This window comes from Cynocephalus volans, chromosome 2, assembly GCF_027409185.1.
Source record: "Cynocephalus volans isolate mCynVol1 chromosome 2, mCynVol1.pri, whole genome shotgun sequence".
NCBI classification, from domain to species: Eukaryota; Metazoa; Chordata; class Mammalia; order Dermoptera; family Cynocephalidae; genus Cynocephalus; species Cynocephalus volans.
The window spans coordinates 89,210,705-89,223,947 of record NC_084461.1 but is presented as its reverse complement, the minus strand read 5'-3'; positions in this window follow the sequence as shown (position 1 = coordinate 89,223,947).

Sequence of the window (13,243 nt, the reverse complement as noted above, 5' to 3'; positions counted from 1 at the left end):
ATATTTTACAGTTATCCCAACTATAATAAATAACACCGATCTTTCAACCAAAAGTGCCCTTTTTAGTTTACTTGACCACCACAAGCTTCACTCCAAAAAATTAATTATCCCTCATCTGTGTGCACAAAAAACTTTGAATGCTACCGCTGTATCACTTACGTCATTGTATTAATTATTTATGTGTCTGAATTCCAGGTTGACCGTAGAGCAGATGTAGTGGCCATATTTTCATCATTGTATGTTTTCAGTGTCTAGCAGAATTGCTGACATACAATAAATAAAAAGTAATGATTATTATATAAAACTGAATCTCAAATTTTATAAACATGGCTGATAATCTAGAAGAAATAGTTCTTAACCCAAGAAAAGTCCTCAATAGTCATTGAATTCATCACCTCCCCACACTCACATTTAAAAAGTGCCAGTTTTACTTTGAATATCTTTAGTAAAGAAGAAAATATTCTTAATGCTATTAAATCTCAAGCCTTGAATGCACGTTTTCTTAATGTCTTCTTAATGTTCTGTGTGACAGGATAAGAAGTACCATAAAGCATTCTGCTCCATAGAAAATATGACAGTTTTCGGGCTGGCCCTGTGGCTCACTTGGGAGAGTGTGGTGCTGATAGCGCCGAGGCCATGGGTTCGGATCCTATATAGGGATGGCCGTGGTGCAGACAACACCATGCCAAGGGTTGCGATCCCCTTACCAGTCGGAAAAAAAAGAAAATCTGACAGTTTTCTCAAGGAATAATAGTTGTGCAATTGTTTAAATTGTAAGCTAGACTACATTTTTTCAGGGAACACCATATTTATTTGAAAGAAAGAATGACAGACAAAATACAGTTATCCATATTTGACTAATTAGCAGGTTTTTTCCCCCAAAAATAAACAAAGTAAGTCTCTCAAAGAAAACTGATAAAAAGAAATTCCCATTTTTGCCAGTCATAAAATTTTAGCTTTCAAGCAAAACGTTGTATTTTGGGAAACTATTAACTGCAACCATGACATTGGCAGACTCCCAACTGATTTCTAGTGGGACGGGTGGTGATGTTAATTACTGTAATTTTTTTACTATTGTCTAATGAAATGTGTCAGCATTTGGAAGATATGAATAACTCAGTAAATTAATATTTCCAGATGATATGACAAAATCCAGCATAGGTAAGAGATCTTTTCAAATGTGACACAGACCAATGGATTTTAATGAAATGGAGTAAGAAAGTTTACCAATAAGACTTCAGATTCCACATTGCAACTATCCTTTAAGAAACTACCAGTTATTGAGTTGGTTACGGTATACAAAAACAATATTTAAAACGTTCACTCAGGAAAGGCTGTTCAACCTTTTTCTAACTAATTCTGTCTGTGTGTCTGAATATTCATCACCTACATCAACCAAAAACAACCTTGTGCAACAGACTGAATGCAGTAGCAGATACAGAATCTTGTTTTCTTAAACCAGACATTTTTTTTAGTTACATAAAGGTAAAGACAATGTCACTCTTCTCACTATTTTATGTTTGTTCTGCAAAGTATAGCTATTTTTCATAAAAATATACCAGTATTAATATGTAATGAACTTATTATGTTTAAATGAGCTAATAAGAAAAATGTTTTAAATGCCTCAGTTTCAATTTCTAATACACTCAATGTTCACTGGTACTTTTAAGAGCAAAGAAGGGTCATGACTCCATTATGGTTAAGAACTGCCAGTCTAGTGACTTCCTGCCGAGTCTGCTTTGCTGCTTGTTCCTCTCAAGCATGTTAACCCAGGCCCAGAAGAATGGTGCTTGACCTTCACCATGATCAACCAACCCCCTTCTTGCATCACATGTCTCTATGGCTGTGCAGTATAGTAGTTAAGCTCCAGATGGGCAGTTTTTTCCATGTGTTACCCTGGAAAAGCACACTTAGCCTCTCTGAGACTTAGTTTCCTGTTTTGCAAACTGAGGCTTAGCAATAGTTGGGTTATGTCCAGGATCCAGCTCGTAGAATAGTATCTGGTACATACATTGGTATAAATACGCAATATTTGTTAGTTATTGTCATTGCTTCGTTTGTTATTAAGAGACAGGCAGTAAAGAGTATTGATTAGAATGTGCCTTTTAAAGTCAGACTGTCTGGGTTCAAATTCTGTTTTCTCTACTAACTGGTTTTGTAATCTTGAGAAAATAACTGACCCTTTCTGTGTCTCAATGTGCTCATCTTAAAAATTATTATAATAATAGAACCAACCTCACAGAGGTGGGTAAGGATAAATGAGACAATATTTATAAAGCACTTAGAAATGTATTTTGTCCTTATAATTATTCAATAAATGGTGGATAAAATTATCATTTCTGTGCCCCTACCTAAAGATTTCTATCCTACCTCATTTCCTCTGGGTCTGAAGTCTGACTCCATGATACCTACACATTGACACTAAACTTCTGGATATTTCTATTGCTGCTAGAGTCTCTATAATCTTCAACCTCGTGGTTCATCTAATGCTTATTTACTATTGACTCCCAATTATCACCCCCCATATTAATAGACTTCTCCCTGTTATTTCTGCCAATACTTCCCTAATCCTATGCTCTGCTCATCACTCTACTTCCATTTACTTGCTTTTGGGATTTTTCAGTCTCTCAACAACTGCAGCAGTGTCCTTGTTTGACCCAGATTAAGGCTAACTGAGTCCAATTCTGCTAAGTATATTCTGTTTAAAAAGGAGAGGGAATTCAATTCTGTATGTGTGAGTTTATGTGTGTGTATAAATGCTTAACATTTATCAGCTCTAGTCATCCAGAAAATTCATTTAAGGTGAGCAACTCATTCCACAAATAATATATTACTTCATTAATTTTTATAAAAACTCAATGCAATTTATTGTAATTTGTGACAGGAAACAATATCTTTAGCTTTCTTCATTTTAAATTTGGAAAAAAACTGAATCTTAACTTACAGAAAAGAAAAAGTATTCACTCTTTCTGATTCATGTTTTTTAAACACAGTTTTTAAAAATTGGAAATTTATTTTTTCATATCATTTCCTTATATATCTTTCACAAATGAAAAGATAAGTTTTTAGTTCTTTATTTTTAGTTATTTTTTTAACAAAAACATACATTCTAGAATTATAAAAGCTCAGAAAAGTCAGTCAGCCCACGTTTCTTAATATCCTCAAATACCAATAAGCTGATTAAACACTAAATATACAATATAAGAATGACACTGACAGCCATTTACCAAAGAAAAAGACATAACTTTATCTCTATAAATCTTTATAATTCTACTATAACTTTATTATCTAAAGATCAAACTGAAATTTACCTAATATTTGCTTTTTAAACACAAATAGAATGCAATAATACATATTTATCATATTAGCACATAACCTCAAGGTTAAAGTTAATGGTAGTTTCCTTTGCTGAGTGTTTTAAATGCAATATATCAATTTTTAATCATTTAGAGTGCCATAATCAAGGTGGCAGAATAGATGATTCCCAGCACCTCACCTTCCCACAAGTAACCAATTTACAGCTATTAAAAAGCAAAGACTACCAACCTGGAACCACTGGAGCTGGGGAAGAGGAGAAGAGACCCACAGAGTTTGCGAAGGCACAAGAGACAATGGTGAGAGAGTATAGAGATGGCGCCTATTGTTCTGAGCCAGCCTTGTACAAAGGCAGCGACTAGATGTTACATGGATTGAAGCTGGAAAAAACCACAGCACCCTTCATGTACACTTATTGGAGGTCTGCAGGGGAGAGGAGAGCTTCAGAGTCCACCATACCAGCCCACAGGCCATGAAGACCGATGGCAGGATTCCCCCAGGCCCAACAGAAGCAAATGACCACAACCAACTGCAGAGGAGAGCCACCCAGAAGCCAGTGAGCTACTGTGAGGGACACAAACATTACCTGCTGCACAGGAAGCAATTGGAGTGCAGGGGAAAGCCTAGCCAGCCCAGGGAACATTGGGCAAAGCGTGGGCATCTGGTCTCAGTGGAAATTGGTCAGGGCAATAGAACTGCAGGCAGCTCAATCTGCAGGAAAGACTCCTTCCCATACTGGAATTTCCACACAGCACAGACCCAGAAGAGATTGGTAATCCCCACAAAAAACCTCCCCCAGAGAATCAGCAGCAAATAGCAGTCTCCTTGAATGCCTACGCATCAATGTAAAGACAAAAAGATCGAGAAAGAACATAGACATATGTCACCACAAAATGAAACAAACAAAGCACCAGCAATGGATTTAGAGGAAGAGCAGATCAATGAAATGTCTGACAGAGAATTCAGAATAACCCTCTTAAGGATGTTCAGGGAGTCACAAGAACTACAGATAGAAGATTAAATGATTATCTGAAAAATAATTCAGAAGCAGAATGAGAAACTTGACAGAAAAGTAGAATCAATTAAAGAAAACCAGACAGAAATTCTAGAAATGAAAAACATATTATCTGAATTGAAAAACTCAATAGAAAGCTCCACCAGCAGATTTAATCAAACAGAGAAAAGAATCAGTAAGCTTGAAGATAAAACACATGAAATTATCCAATCAGAGAAGCACAATGAAAAAACAATAACAAAAAATGAAACATAAATACAGCAAATACTGGACTCCCTCAAGCAAAATAACCTCTGCATAATTGGCATACCTGAAGGAGAGGAAAAAGGAATAGATGTAGAAAGCATACTCAAAGAAATAGTGGCTGAAAATTTTCCAAGTATGGAGAAAGATGACAGCATCCAGGAATAGGAAGCTCAGAGGTCACCAGTCAAATTCAATCCAAGGAGGAACACCCCAAGTCACATCATAATCAATTTATCAAAAACCAAAGACAAAGAGAAAATACTGAAAGCAGCAAGAGAAAAGAAATGCATAACATTCAATGGAGCCCCAATATGTCTCTCAGCAGATCTCCTGACAGAAACCCTACAGGCCAGAAGAGAATGGGATGATATATTTAGAGTGCTGAAGGAAAAACACTGTCAGCCAACAATTCTGTATCCAGCAAAACTGACCTTCAAATATGAAGGAGAAAACAAATAGAAAAACAAATATGAAGGAGAAATAAAGTCTTTCCCAGACAAACAGAAACTAATGGCATTCATCAACACTAGATTTGCCTTACAAGAAATGCTAAAGGGAATTAATGAATAAAGATGATGCCGAGGAGCAGCAAGAGGACATATGAAGGTACATAATTCACAGACAACCTCAGAATACTCTAATGTCTTGATGGTGATGAATAAACCACCTACGTTCTTAGTATGAAGACTAAAGAACAAACTTAAAACAGTAACATGTACAAAAACTGTATAAGGCAATATTAAAAGATGTACCTTGAAATAACAAATTTTGAAAAATGGGGCAGGGAATGAGTTGAGTAAAATTGGCTTCGTTTTTTCTTTTTTCTTAGATACCAAAGTTATGTTGTTATTAGAATAAAATAATTTGTTATAACTATAACATGTTTTTGTAAGCCTCATGGTAACTATAACACAAAAACTTACAAGAGACATCATAAAAATTAATAGCAAGAAAGCAAAATGTAAAGCTATAGAAAACCACTCAACCACAGTAAAAGACAGTAAGACCAGAAAAATGGAAAGCAGTATCCATAAAACAACCAGGAAAAAAAAAAAATAGCAACATGGCAGTAACAAGTCCCTATAAATCAATAATAATCCTAAATGTAAATGGTTAAATGCCCAATTAAAAGACACAGAGTGGCTGAATGGATTATAAAACTAGAACTGATAATATGCTGCCTGCAAGAAACTCACTTAGCTGATAAAGACACACACCAGCTAAAAGTGAAAGGATGGAAAAAGATATTTCTTGCAAATGTAAATCAAAAGAAAAGCAGAAGTAGCTTTACTTATATCAGATAAAATAGACTTTAAGCCAACCCTAAGTGAATTCTTGTGCAGTATATGCATGTATTGAAACAACACACTGTACTCCACAAATACGTACAAATAAATATTAATAAATAAATAAATAAATAAAGATAAGGCAGTTCATTATATGATGATAAAGGTATCAATTCAACAAGAGGATATAACAATTCTGAATATATACATACTCAAATCTGGAGCACCCCGTTGTATAAAGCAATTACCATAGGACCTAATGGGACAGACTGACTGCAACACAGTAACAGTTGGGGAATTTAATACCTCACGTTCAGCAAAGGACAGATCACCCAGACAGAAAATTAGCCAGAAACATCAGAATTAATCTCTGCTCTAGGCCAATTGGAACTAACAAACATATATACAACATTTCACCCAACAGCTGCAGAATACAGATTCTTCTCTGCAGCACATGGAACATTCTCTAGAGGAGACAACATGATAGGACACAAAACAAGTCTCAACAAATTTTTAAAAATTGAAATCATATCAACTACTTTAGTCTGACCACAATGGAATAAAACTAGAAGTTAACATCAAAAGGGACACTAGAAACCATACAAATACATGAAATTAAACAATATGCTCCTAAACAACAAATGGGTCAAAGAAGAAATCAAGAAGGAAATTAAAAAATTCCTGGAGACAAATGAAAACGAAAACCCAACGTAACAGAATTTATGGGATACACTGAAAACAGTTCTAATTAGGAAGTTTATAGCAATAAATGCCTATATCAAAAAAGAAGAGTCCAAATAAACAACTTGCTTACAAGAAATGTGCTGCACCGTGGAGTCAGTGTGCATGTGCACCCACGTATCTTTTTAGTTTTGTTGCAATGGTGTGTTCTTCAGTTTGTGAAGCTGGCAGAGCTCGCGTCTAAAAATAGACCATAGTTACTTTGCAGGAAACTGCTCCGTTTTTCTTTGGACTTTGCCAGTAGCAGTGGAGTTTCTGAGTTTCACTTTGTACTGCGTAGCTGTCAGACGTGTTTGTGCTAAATTAAGACTATTTCTACTTCGACCCAGGCTCCAAGGACCTTTTTGCCAGTTACCCAGCTCAGAGATCTGCTTGTGAAGGGTTTGTGAACCAGCTCGAGGGGTCTGTGAGCTCCAGACCCAGCCTTAGCTCTACACCCTCGATTTGGTTTTTTGTGATGTTTTCTCATACATCCATGATAAACATGAACTCGTACTGATAGCTCTGACTAATTCAGTACCTCAGTGGTGGTCCTAGCCTCCTGCATCCCACCTCCTTGCTTATGTGTAGCTTTTTTATAGAACAAAGAGGAGTCAGATCACAAATATTATCAATTGTTTTTTCAGTGGTGGAATACATGTAAAATAATTCTAGAAATGCTACTTTTTGCCCCTGTGAGAAACAAATTTGCCATATAGAGTGCTATGTTTATGAAAAGTTATTTTTGTCTCCTGCCTTAAGGCATTCAGTCCAAACACTGTTTGCCCAAGTTACTGACAACTCCTTCGTGCCCACCCCTCTCACATGTTATGTTATATAGTTGCAAGAGTTAGTTGTTTTTATCAAGTGAAATAGCGATTCAATTATACTATATTTAGTTTTCCTTGCATTTCTAATTTGTAATACCAGCTTTCAGATGCAAAGCTTCTGCATATCAATGTCTCTTTCTAGGCTCTCTATTTCCCCCATTGTTATATTTGATTATCCCCACACTGTATGCTTTAAAGTGTTATAAAACTTTTTTAAAACTTTATTAAAAAGTTGATACCTGGTAGGATATGCTTTCCTTTCTTCTTCTTATTATTTTAGTTATATAAATTCAAAGACTAGCTTTTACATTTTTATGGTAAACCCAGTTTAGATTTTGATAGGATTGATTTTATGAATACTGTCATTTTTATTGAATTGTTTTCCCATCCATTAAAACCATATATTCATACATATTAAGTCTTTATTGATGTCCTTTCACAACATTTTATAATTTTTTCAATAAATTATTTCATGACTTTTTATTAGTTTTATTCCCAGTTACTCTACAGTTTTTATTTTTTTCTATAACTTTAAAAACTTCTATTTCCTAAATGTTTCTTACTGCCTTATAGGGAAAATGATTGATTTTTTTGTGTGATAAACTTTCAAACACTTACAGAGTGGAAGTCACTTACTACTTGTAACAAGTTGTCAGTAGATTCTCTTGCATTTCATATGAATGCATCACACATTTAGTGAGTAATAGGACTTCTGTTTCTTTCATCCTTATCCTTAAATTAATACCTCTCTTAAATTCTCTTTCTCTGTCTTACTGTGTTACCTGTGTTTTCTAGTACAACCTTAAAGATAACGATAATATGCGTACCTTGGTCCTAACTTTTAAGAAATGTCTTCTGACATTTCACCATTATATATAATATTATCTTTTTTATTTTTTGACAGATATTCTTTATAACATTAAAGAAATTAAATTGCTTACTTATTCACTAAAACTTATTTTTCTTTTTTAAAATCATGAATCATTAAACTCTTACCAAAATTGTTTTGTGCATCTATTAAGATGATTGTTTGACTTTGATCTTCTACCACGCATTTTAGTGAATTACACAAAGGAATTTCCCAAAGTTAAAACATCCATTATGTTGCTATGATTAAATTTCACTTGGTTCTTGTTTCTCCGAATTCTTTTTTCTACATTTCTGGATTTAGTTTGTTAGTATTTATTAGGACTTTTGCCTAAAAATTTGTAAGTAAAATTGTCTGACAATGTTTCTTTTGCTGTATATTGTTGATTTGGGCATAAAGTAATATAGTTTTGGAAAATTACTTGAAGAACTGTAGATTTCAAAGCGTGAAATGAATCCTGTCCAGTTTCTTTTTTAGGAGTTCAGAAATAGGGAAAACTGGTACAAATCTAGAATAAGAATAATGCCACATAAGGGTGACATGCTCCTCACCCCAATTCTTGGTACTAAGTAAGTTATTAGACTTCAGATGCTGCCTCTGGAAATAGGAAACATAGTCATAGAGAAGCAAAATAAATATGATTTTTTTTTTACACAGTTAAGTCTGTGAACTAAGATCTGTATCTGATACACAAATAATGAGAGGAGTGCGCATATGTGTCTATGTGTATGTGTGTGTGTGTACGTGTGAGAGACAGAGAAAGAGAGAGAGAGAGAGGGGAGAGAGCGTTGATTTGGGAAAGTATGAAATAAAGATGAGAAATAGTAGAAATGTAGAATGAAAAGATCAGGGAAAAAAAATACAAAATTCATTCAACAGAATCATCCAGTAATCATTGTTAAGTGAGTTCCGGGTTTATTACCTATGGAAGAAGTGTTATGATGGAAAAAAGAAAAGCTATCAAGACATCATGCTGGGGGAGACATTGCATGAGAACATTTTAAAGTTATTCCTCTACCCTTGAATAGAACTCTCTCACAGAATTAACTTACTACTTTTGGTTAAATATGTTATTTTTAAATTATGGGTTTTTGCCCTTTTAACACTCTGGCAAAAATCTATTATTAATTCTTTGAATTTTCACCTGGTCAAATCTCAATGACTTTGCAGTTATTTGTTTTAGCTGGTTTGCTAAAAAGTAGTCATGAAATAAAATGAGAAAATCAAAGGAAGTTATTGTTTTGAAATCTATAATGTGAATTATTTAATGAAAGAAGAAAGAGAAAAGAAGAAAAAAAGGAAGGAAAGACTGATGAAAGAAAGAGAAACAAGCTGTGTCCCTTTGACAGGCAAATATGTTTAAAAGCTAAAAACCAGAGATACGCAATAATTATAACAAAGAATACAGTAGGCATAACATCAAAAATTCCATACATTATTAAAATCATGACATCAACTTATCTATCATATTCTCATTATATACTCTCCTTGAAGATTAATAGATGTGCAGGAAATATTCTTGATATTCCACCAGTAATTAGTCACCTTGGAAAAAAAAACATCTGTATTTGACCATCAGAAAGGAACATTTATTGATATTCATCCAATATGCATTTAGGTTCCCCAAAGCAACAGAAGACTGAAACTTTGTCCTATAGTTCACAATCAGGTTAGACATTCACAATCTGTAGTCTTGCTGGGAATTTTTAGTAAATACAATAGAAATACAACAAATACAAATCATGTTTTAAGGTCATAGAATATGCCTCCTTTCCCTTTGAGATTCTTTGATCTCACTTCTATGAGCACATATACATTTGTCAAGTCTTTGATATGCAATATGCCTCTTTCACAGTGAAGTAATGCTAATCATTGTTATTCACTTTCCTCTAAAAATATAACTGCCTATATCCATTAGTGAGTGAGATCCCTTGTTTGTATACTTTGGGGCCAGCAGCACAAGAACTAGAAGAAAAATGAAATTTTTAATTTACAAAATTGCCTGCCTTTTGGAAATCCTTTGCAGCTATATGCCATTATATGATCATTGCATATACAGACAACACCAGCATACATAATATAAAGACCCTACAAGAGAGCAAAGAGAGAGAATTCTTGTTGTATTATCAAAGTCTTACTAATAAAAATAAAAACAGGAAATGTAGGGTGTTATATAGAAGAATGATTTAATAAACTTTGCCTATTTTACTGCAAAGAAAAAAAGAAGTTAAAAATAGGCAGACAAAGAATTTAATATATCTTGTTTTGAATTCGAGTAGTTAACATTGAAAAAGAGTACTTTTCTCCAATGCATCTGTAGTTTCTAATATGCTTCACCTACAATTAAAACACAAATCCCTCAGTAAGCTGGCTTGTTTGGCTATTTGTATGTACAAATGTGTAATTTTTTAGAAGTACAATATGATACTTAAGATATAAAAACAAAGTAGACAAACTTATTATTTTTAAAGTGTTTAATATTAAAAGATCAATTTTCACGTGAAATAACGAACAGGAAATAAAAGATACCAACTGCTTTATGTCATAGTAATATCCTCTTGTTATGCAGAAGGGGCCTACAGATGGTGCCCCTTGAGAGCTGGCACCAAGTAAGCATTATTCTAGTCAGTGTCTTTGACTTTATAAAATCAGCTCTTTGAGAATGTTAAAAAGTTAAGCATTATTAAAAATTCCAGAGCTAGTTCATTATGTCAGAATTTCCACTGTTACATTAACCCAATAAGTATTGGCTCTAGTAAGCTTATATACTGTATTATTGATAGTAGCCTTCAAAACAGAATACAACTTCTTCTAGGTCAAGGTAAGACCAATTCAGCTTCATTTCTGAATTTAGTACAGACACTTTTTTCACACATGCTAGTCATATGACCAAGAGGATTATTTAACTGTCTGAGGCTTTCCTTAACCTTTCCTCTTTATAAATTATGACTAATAGTCACTCTGTCATGAGAAGAAATGAAATAATGTATATAAATGTGTTTTTAAGCTAAAATATGTAAATACGTCCTATTATGAGATCCATTGTTTCTTCTCTTAATATAATTTAACTAATTTAAGTTAGAGAAAAGCTCAACACCCTTTGGACTACATGAATTCTTCCATCTTTATCCATTTATAGATTTATATGTAACTTTGTTCAATAATCTCAAATGTTTATGACTGTCACTGACACCAAGGATATAGCAGTTAACAAGGAAGCTTATAGACCCTGCCCTTTTTGGGTTTACATTGGTGGACATATTATTTCTTAGAGATTTTTTTTTCCTACTAAAAATTCAGTTGGAGACAATTTATCATTGACTCCGATCAACTTTATTGATAATTGTAGCTGTCCATTTACAAGAAAGAGTTTGTGCCATGGTCTGAGTTACGATTAGAGGGCCTATATTAAAAAAAAAAAAAAAGTTTGGAAATACTTTCCAAAAAGTGGGCAATATTAGACAAGTATCATTTCACCTGCTGCTTCTTTTCTGGGAGAAGAACATTTGTCTCCCTGTCTTGAGAACTGGTGACCTTGACCTGTGATAATGTCTTCAGGACAGGGTACCTCACTGGGCAGTCATGTTATATTCTTATGCATTTCCCCACACTGGGTACAGCAGCAGATTGAGTAGATCAGTAATGTTATTGAATGTGTTTCTGTGCTTTTATTGATCATTTCTGGTTGATACTTACATAATTATAATCTAGTTAGTTATCACATAAATTCCATCTTGTGAGAGGAAAGTCACAAAAAAATTTTCATCAGGACTTTTCTATTCCTTTAAAAAATTAGAAACTTTTGGAGATGTGATGACATTATTTAGCAAAGATACTTAAAAAGGAGGTACTCAGAGAAACAAATGCTAAGCTAATTATACAAAAGTTTTCAAAATATTTCCCTCAAATTTATATTATTTTATTTACTTTTAGCACTAATTCAGTGTTTTTGTATAACTGGTTCTAAGGTTACTAAATATTACAAATTAAAAAATTTCTCCAGAGTTCACTACTCGACTGTAACCATTTTCATCATTAGTCGGATATCATCTCAACTGAATATCTGAATCTATGTCTATATATAAGTAGGAGGATAAGTGAGTGAATAGATGAAAATCATCTAATTGTGTACATTGAAAATGTGCAGGTTTTGCACATCAATTATACCCCGATAAAGTTGCTAAAAATAAATGTATGTATGTATAGACGAATGGATAAATGGAAGGAGAAACAGAAGTTATTTTGCAGAAATTGAATCATACTATAGTTATTTAAGTAATATATTAAATTTTGTAATACTTGAATTTATCAGGAAAAATGAAATTGAAATGAGTCTAACAGTGTCATTAAACTTTAAATGCTTCACAAACACAAGTTTATTAATACTTAAAATACCTTTTGTAATTAAGAATAAAGGTTAAAAATATTGAGATGGATATAATTTTAAGTTTTACTTTTAGGTAGCATCAATTAAATCCTGACAATAAAGATAAAGAAATTAACACATTTTTACCTTTGTCTCTGTCCCTATCTCCTGATTTTTGTAGCCATTTCTACTTTGTAAAAATTTATAAAATTTGTCTTCTCTTCTGTACCTGTAATCTTTATACTTGTTTTGTCTTTTCTTTTATGTATATAAACGGATTTGGTACTCATCCCCAGTTCTTTTACCATATTCATAGCATATAAGTGTTTTTAAAAATCAATTTTGGTTGGTTGAATTTTATTGTCAAACTAATTTTTTTAGATGCATTTTCAAGTAAGGTTGATATAAACTGCATTATTAAGAATTCTGTTTGCTATTTAAATTTTATGATTATTCACATATAGTATTTCTTGTTTTGGGTACCCAATGCCATGCTAGATTGGGTATACAGAAATGTATACATTGAAATTTCTGGCCTGAAAAACGGTAAAGTTGAACAGTCAACCACATACTGCACCAAATACAATAACAATTAAG